This window comes from Cryptomeria japonica, chromosome 2 (assembly GCF_030272615.1).
Source record: "Cryptomeria japonica chromosome 2, Sugi_1.0, whole genome shotgun sequence".
NCBI lineage: Eukaryota > Viridiplantae > Streptophyta > Pinopsida > Cupressales > Cupressaceae > Cryptomeria > Cryptomeria japonica.
This window is the reverse complement of record NC_081406.1, coordinates 332,180,308-332,187,137: the sequence shown is the minus strand read 5'-3', so window position 1 is coordinate 332,187,137 and position 6,830 is coordinate 332,180,308. Positions and strand designations below refer to the sequence as shown.

General features: G+C 35.2%; 1 long non-coding RNA gene across 1 annotated transcript; it reads right to left on the bottom strand.

Annotated features, from left to right (window-relative positions):
- Positions 1-374: 374 nt before the first annotated feature.
- LOC131873733 (uncharacterized) lies at positions 375-862 on the bottom strand. Its single transcript, XR_009371638.1, has 3 exons — positions 786-862; positions 621-695; positions 375-524 (listed from the first exon to the last, which is right to left on the bottom strand). It is a non-coding gene; the product is annotated as an uncharacterized LOC131873733 (long non-coding RNA).
- Positions 863-6,830: the final 5,968 nt, after the last annotated feature.

The window sequence follows — 6,830 nt, the reverse complement described above, 5'->3', positions numbered from 1 at the left end:
TAAGATTCAATACATATTATTCAATAAGATTAACAGTGGAGCATAATAAAATATTGAAAAATGTGTTACCTTATTGAGCTTCTCTTTGTTTCAAGAATAGTTTAATATTATCTACTTAACAGGGCCAACCACGTGAAGGTGGAAGCTCATTTGGCCCTCCCCCCCCCCCCCCCTAACATCACTCTAAATTCCCCGTTAACATATAACATTCATTCATTCTTTTATTCATTAATAAAATATAACATTCATTCATTATAACATAACATTTATTAACACGTAATATTCATCAACATTCATTAACACATATCATTCATTAACATTCATTAACACATAAAATTCAATCATTAACTAATAATATGATTACTATCATTTTTTTATTTTTTTGGAAGATAAGTAAAGACAAAGTGGAGCATCGTTTTCTTCATCATTTTTCCCCTCTTCATTTCTTGTGTCCTTTGGTCATGATCTTAATGTATGCCTAGTCTTGTACTCACGACGAGGATGCCTAGGCAACGGGGGGTCCACTGCAATAACAAAGAAATGGGTTAAATTCATAAGATTTTTTATTATTTTTATAAGTATTTCATTAATTAAAATAACATTATAGAGGCTCTCTTTACCTGATGGGGCCACATCATCTTCCTGATCATTTTGTCTAGCCTCATCCTCAACATGTTGAACACCCTCTAAATCCTCTGGAGTTGAAACATACACGAAAGGTTACATTAAGCAATACACCAATTACAATTAAATTTGTTTAAAGGAATAGCAACGGTCCTCTTTACCTAATGGGGGCACATCACTTTCCTGATGTTGTCTACCCTGATCATGCTCCACTTGTTCACCACGCTCTACATGCTCTAAAATAAAAACAAAAAAAGTGACATTAATTTCTACACCAATTTCAATTAAAGATATTTAATTGTATTAATAGTTACATAAAAAAATGTACAGCACATGAATACCTCTAGTACCGGGATGCACACCATGACCTTCATCATGTGAAGGTTGTTTTCCACCCTTAGCAAGTTGCATTCCAATGTCATGTGCATTGTTATCATTGCTTGCTTATTTAAAACAAATTTAGTCACTTTATGTTGGAAATTAACATCAAATAGATTATTGCTCAAGTATTCAATTTTAAATAATTTTTATTTAGCTTATTTACTTGTGTGACAGATGCATTAAAATATGGTGTTTACCCACTCAATTCTCTTAGGCATTCAGCCATGGCTCCATTGCCTTGTTGGAAGTCAATTTTCATGTCATCTTTTGTAGGTGCTCTATTGAATTTACAGCCCTGCATTTTTTCCTAATATCATGAATATTGCTTCTATTTTTTGATTAAAACAAATTATTTGCAATTTATTATTTCGAAGCGATATTTCATTTATTGATACTTACAATTCATGCGGCAACTTTCATCTAACCGCCAGAGCCAAGTTTGTGTTGCATGTGTTTTTCTAGTCCTGCCTTAGTTGCCTTTGATGTGTCGAACAACCTAAGAAAAGTTTGAAATATATTAGATTATGTAAATATAAAGAGTAATTAGTACATAATTACATTTTTGATAGTATCACATACCTTCCTTTGCCCTGTGGTGTATGTCCTTTTCTCTTTTCATCTTTCTCCTTTCCATCTGAAACCAGGTCCTTTCACTCCCTCTCTAGAATCATGGGGTGATGCTCATACTTTTTCTTCTTCTCTAAATGTGTCCTATATTGGTCCCTCACATACTTTAGATATGTGCCAACTTTCCGAAGGACCTTAGTTTTGTTGAATGTGTCATTTCTGAACAACACAACCAAACGGTTTACGACTTTATCTTTTAATTGTTGATTTTGGGCATTCCACCGTGTACGTATGGTGGACTCGAAGATCTCCAGTGTAATATAATTTAAATGTTTATTAAAAACATCATTGCCTACAAAAAGTCATGGGATCATTAGTCCAAAACGAGTGATCAATAAGTAAATTACAATTGGACTATATACAATTATTATTTTAAAGTACCTGGAACCTTCTCTATCTTTATGGGAACAAGATCATCGGTCACTGCAAATGTGACCGACAATGTTCCCGTACTAGTAATACGGGAAGATCCAGGAAATGCTACTAAAATATCACCATCGATGGCCTCTACATCCCTAGGTGCATGCATGTTGCACAGGTCAGTGATGTAGACATCTAAAAATGGTCAATGCTTGCAGAGTCATAATTTAACATTGACGCATTGCCTTATTTTAGAGTTTTTGTGACGCATTAACATTTCTCCTATGATTCGCACTTGGTCTTTATCATTTACGAGCATTGAGTCCTTCTTCTGCGTTCTTTATTTGTCTCGCTTTCGAATTTGGTCTTGTTAATAGCAATATTTGTCATGGTTTTGATCGATCTTATCTTGTCGCATCAATGTGCGTGCTCATTTGACATATTTTGGACATCGTCAATCCTAATTAGGGTTTTGTCCTTTTATCAATCTTGCCATCATGCGATCGATTTGTCATCGATCGTTGTCGTTATCAATCTTGTCATCTTGCGATTGATTTGTCATCGATCGTGGTCATTTTCAATCTTGTCATCTTGCAATCTATTTTGTCATCGATCCTTGTCCTTTTGTCAACTTTGTCATTTTGCGATCAATTTGTCATCGATTGTCGTCTTTATCAATCATGTCAATTTGGATCAATTAGTCATTGTTCCTCGTCAATTGGCGCATTTATCAATCAAATCGTTGGTCAGTATTGATTCTTTGTCAGTCAGAATCATGATCAAATCGAATCGACATTAATTATCTTTCATCGGGACTTAATTGTCATCCTTGCATTTCTAATTCATCTTTTAGGGTTTCATGATTTTATTCATTTAACCCTGTTTGTCATTTCCCCTTCTAGGATTAATAAATCATTTATTTATCCTAAGTCTTCGTGTCACAATTAAATGTTTATTTAATTGGCTAACTAATTATTCCTCTTTTTGTGAATTAATTAATAAATGACAAATTATTAATTGATTTACCTAATTTCTTCTAATTCCTAATTTCCTAATTTTTCATCAATTTCTAATTCCTAATTTCCTAATTTCTATTTCATCTATTTTTCAATTCTCTCCTATTTTTCTCCTAATTTCATGGGAATGACATAGCAAATTTGTCATAATTTGTCATAATTTGTCAATCAATCAATTTTGCATAGCAACCTTGTCAATTTGTCATAATTTGTCAATCAATCAATCTCGCATAGAAAGTGTCAATTTGTCATAATTTGTCATAATTGTCATTCTTGATTTGAAATTTCCATTCGAATCTCCTCATGCTAATCTTGTCTTTTCTCCAATTTGTCTATAAATTGGATGAATTTCTTCAATCAAGGTCCCTACCTGGTCGAATCAATCACGCTTCGAGTATTCTTGCACTACAATCTTGTCTACTTGCTTTCATATCATGCTTATGCACTAGTAGGTGAGATCCACAAACAAATCTATATGAAGAAGAAAGAAGGACAATGGAGTCACATGAAGGAGACATTCAAGTCTGCATTTGGTTTGCTTAGTTTTCAATCTTGAATGTCTTGTTTTCATGTCTTTATTGAGTGTGTTTAGGATTGATCATTGCATTTGAGCTTTTGTGATTGAGCTAGATTACTAATACTACTTGCTTTGATGATTTCCGAATTTCCTACCTTACATTAATTGGTGAACCCGACGTGAACTAACCCCCTAATCATGCTTTTGAGTGCTTTTGAGATGATTCGTAGGTTAAAAACCCAAGAAACAGGGTAATGCAGGGTTTTCTGGGAACTTCTGCGCTTGTGTGAGACAATCTGCGCCTGTGTCAAGCATTCTGCGCCTGTTTCAAGGACAATCTGTGCCTGTGTGAGACAATCTACACTTGTGTCAAGCATTCTGCGCCTGTGTAAGTCCAGAAACAGAGGTAAAAAAAAGCAGTGTTTTTACTTGCAAATTGTTTTGTTTTGTATTTTGTTTCTGCTTTTTGGTTTTTGGTACTGATTCTTTGTGCAGCACCTTGGCATTATGCATGGCAAAGACAACAAATGAAACTACTAACACGTTTTATGCAGGTTCGATAGTCAAAGACTAAACATATCAAACTTTTGACTTTGGTTTTGTAGGTTACCTTGGACTACAACTAAACTTGGTGTTTGTAATTCATAATTAGGCACCTAGTATGATTTCTAAATAGGATGGAATGAATGTATGTTTGCTTTGATTGTTGAGTTTGACATTGGAGTAGGAGAGTATGCTCTCATCCTTCTTAGGGTGATCAGAAATCCAGATCTTCGATACCATGCTCATGTTTTTGATTGTGTGTCACCTTTAGAGGGCCTGCCTTCCCGACCATTTGCTTTTGCAAGCAAGTGACAATCGTGAGAAGGGAACAACCCAAAGTGAGTATGGCTAGAATACCTTGGCATTCTAACTCACTATAAACAAATACCTAATGGGCGAAAGCTTTGAAGGAAGGGTTACGTGGGAATTGCAGTTACTTAGGAAGTGATGACCCTTGAACTCTTTCTCATATCAACATCTAAGTAGGGCCTCACGGTCTAAATCGTGCTTGCATGACTACATTTGTTTGGTATCTTGGTGGGCTTAATGTCTCAATCACGCTTGCGTGACACCAAGGAGTAACGCTTAACATAAATCCTTACTAAACACCTTGTATTTAGAGGCCAAAAATCCTTCTAGTTGCTTGAGAAGGACAAGTTCGGATACTTGGAAGAGATACTAAGTTTGCCATGGGGAGATTTCCATGGGGACTGATGCTTGGCTGCCCTGAGAAGTGAGTGTTGTGGAGGGGAGCCCGTGGGGTCAAGCATCTATGTATTCTCCTTGAATCTCATAACGAGTCTACCTCTCAAGTACCTACTTTCCTTGCCTACCATAAGAAATGTGTGAATGAGCATGATTGTCTTGAGTCTAAGTTGAAATATCTTGTCTTCTTTGTTTGTCAAAAGTTGAATTGTATCTCATTTCAAAAACAAGACAAATTGATTCAAAACAAGGCTAAACAGAAGAGTATTTCATCCAACAAAGTTCAAAACACCTTCAAACATGGTTGTCAAACATTTTTCAAAATCTTGTCTCAACATTCATGTCACTTAGATTTAGGTTCATCTTAGGTTTGCATTTTGCAAAGTCATTGTCAACTACCAAGGTTAGGTTTCACCTAGGTCATACTCCTTTGCATATCAATAAGGGTCATCCATTTGCATGTGTCCTCTTGCATTAGAGTAATACCATTGTCATACATTCATATTTGCATACCCTAGGTCTCTTCATTAAGCTTAGGTCATTATCATATCATATTAGGGTCATTTGCATAGTAATTGTCCCTTTGCATATAGTGTCAAAATTAGGTTTTGTCATACTTGTGTAATCCAAATCTTTGATAAACCCTAAGTCATTGTTAGGAAGTCTAGACCTTATCAAACCTTTTCTCCTTTTGTCATTATTGTCATTTGGTCAAACCTAGCTTAGTATCCAAGCATATAGGGGAGGCATTGTCATTTTGTCCTTTTGTCACTTGGTCCTTTTGTCCTTTGAGGTCTAGACGTCATTTCAATTTCCTAAGGGTCTCATTTTTAGAATTGCATTCATGAGTTTGTCAAAATTTTGAAAAACAACCAAAAACATAGGTTGCATTCTTGCCATAGATTACATTTTCATTTATTTAGTTTGCATTTAGTTGCATATCATACATCATCCTTGAAAAATTCCAAACAAAATATTGCATTGCATAGTGACATGTCTATTGAAACAAGGTTCCAAGCACCAATGATGCAACAAAGTTTGACGTATCAACCGACAATGCAATCAAATTTTAATCCAAGGCAATCACAATTCTATCCAACCCAACAACAAAGCAACATTGATCAAACTTATCATGATGATGTAAATGTCCAAATACAAAAACTAGAGGAGAAACTAGCTCAAGAAAATGAGATTTTGGAACAAAGAGTGAAAAACATTGAGAAGAATAGATCACAAATGTCCAAAATGTTTCAAAAATTTCCAGGTCAAAATCCAAAGATTGAGCCAATTGATGTAAGATCTCTTCTTGAATGATCAGACATGCCAACTCTCCTCTCCCAAATAGAGATGATGAAACAATTTCAAGAAAAGAGACAACATCAATTTCAACATTATGTGCCTCCACAAAAAGAACAAGAAGGTGTTTACTATCAATCAGATTTTCAACCATCACAACCAATTGTTCAACAGCTCCAACATTTTCAACCATCACAACCAATGATTCAACCAATTGTTCAATAGCTCCAACATTTCCAATAGACACAACCAATGGTTCAATTTCAACAATATGTCCAACCAACTATACAATGTCAACAAATGGTTCAACCAATGGTGGAATATCAACAAGTTCAATCAACATATCAATGTCAACAACCACAACCAAACATTCAAAAACAAAACTTGCAACATGCACCAAGCCAAAGTTTGAACATGTCAAACCAATTTAATCAACATCTAGTTCGAAATCAAAACATGACATCAAACCAAGACCAAATTCTTGCCAAACAAGTTCAAATTCCAAATACAACTATGTCAAAACCTCGAAAGAAAGGTGGCTTTATTGCAAGGATCTTAAGGAACCTACCAAGTGAGTTCTTTGAAGAAGATCAAGATAATACACTTATGTCTAGCAATGCCTCATCCCCCCACAAACAAATTGACTCTCCAGTGGCATCTATCCCTACACCTTTAGAAGTTTCCCAAGAACCTTCCATATTGTCCTCATCAAACAATACACCCAAGGATGAAATTATCCAAGAGCTATCCATAATTGATTG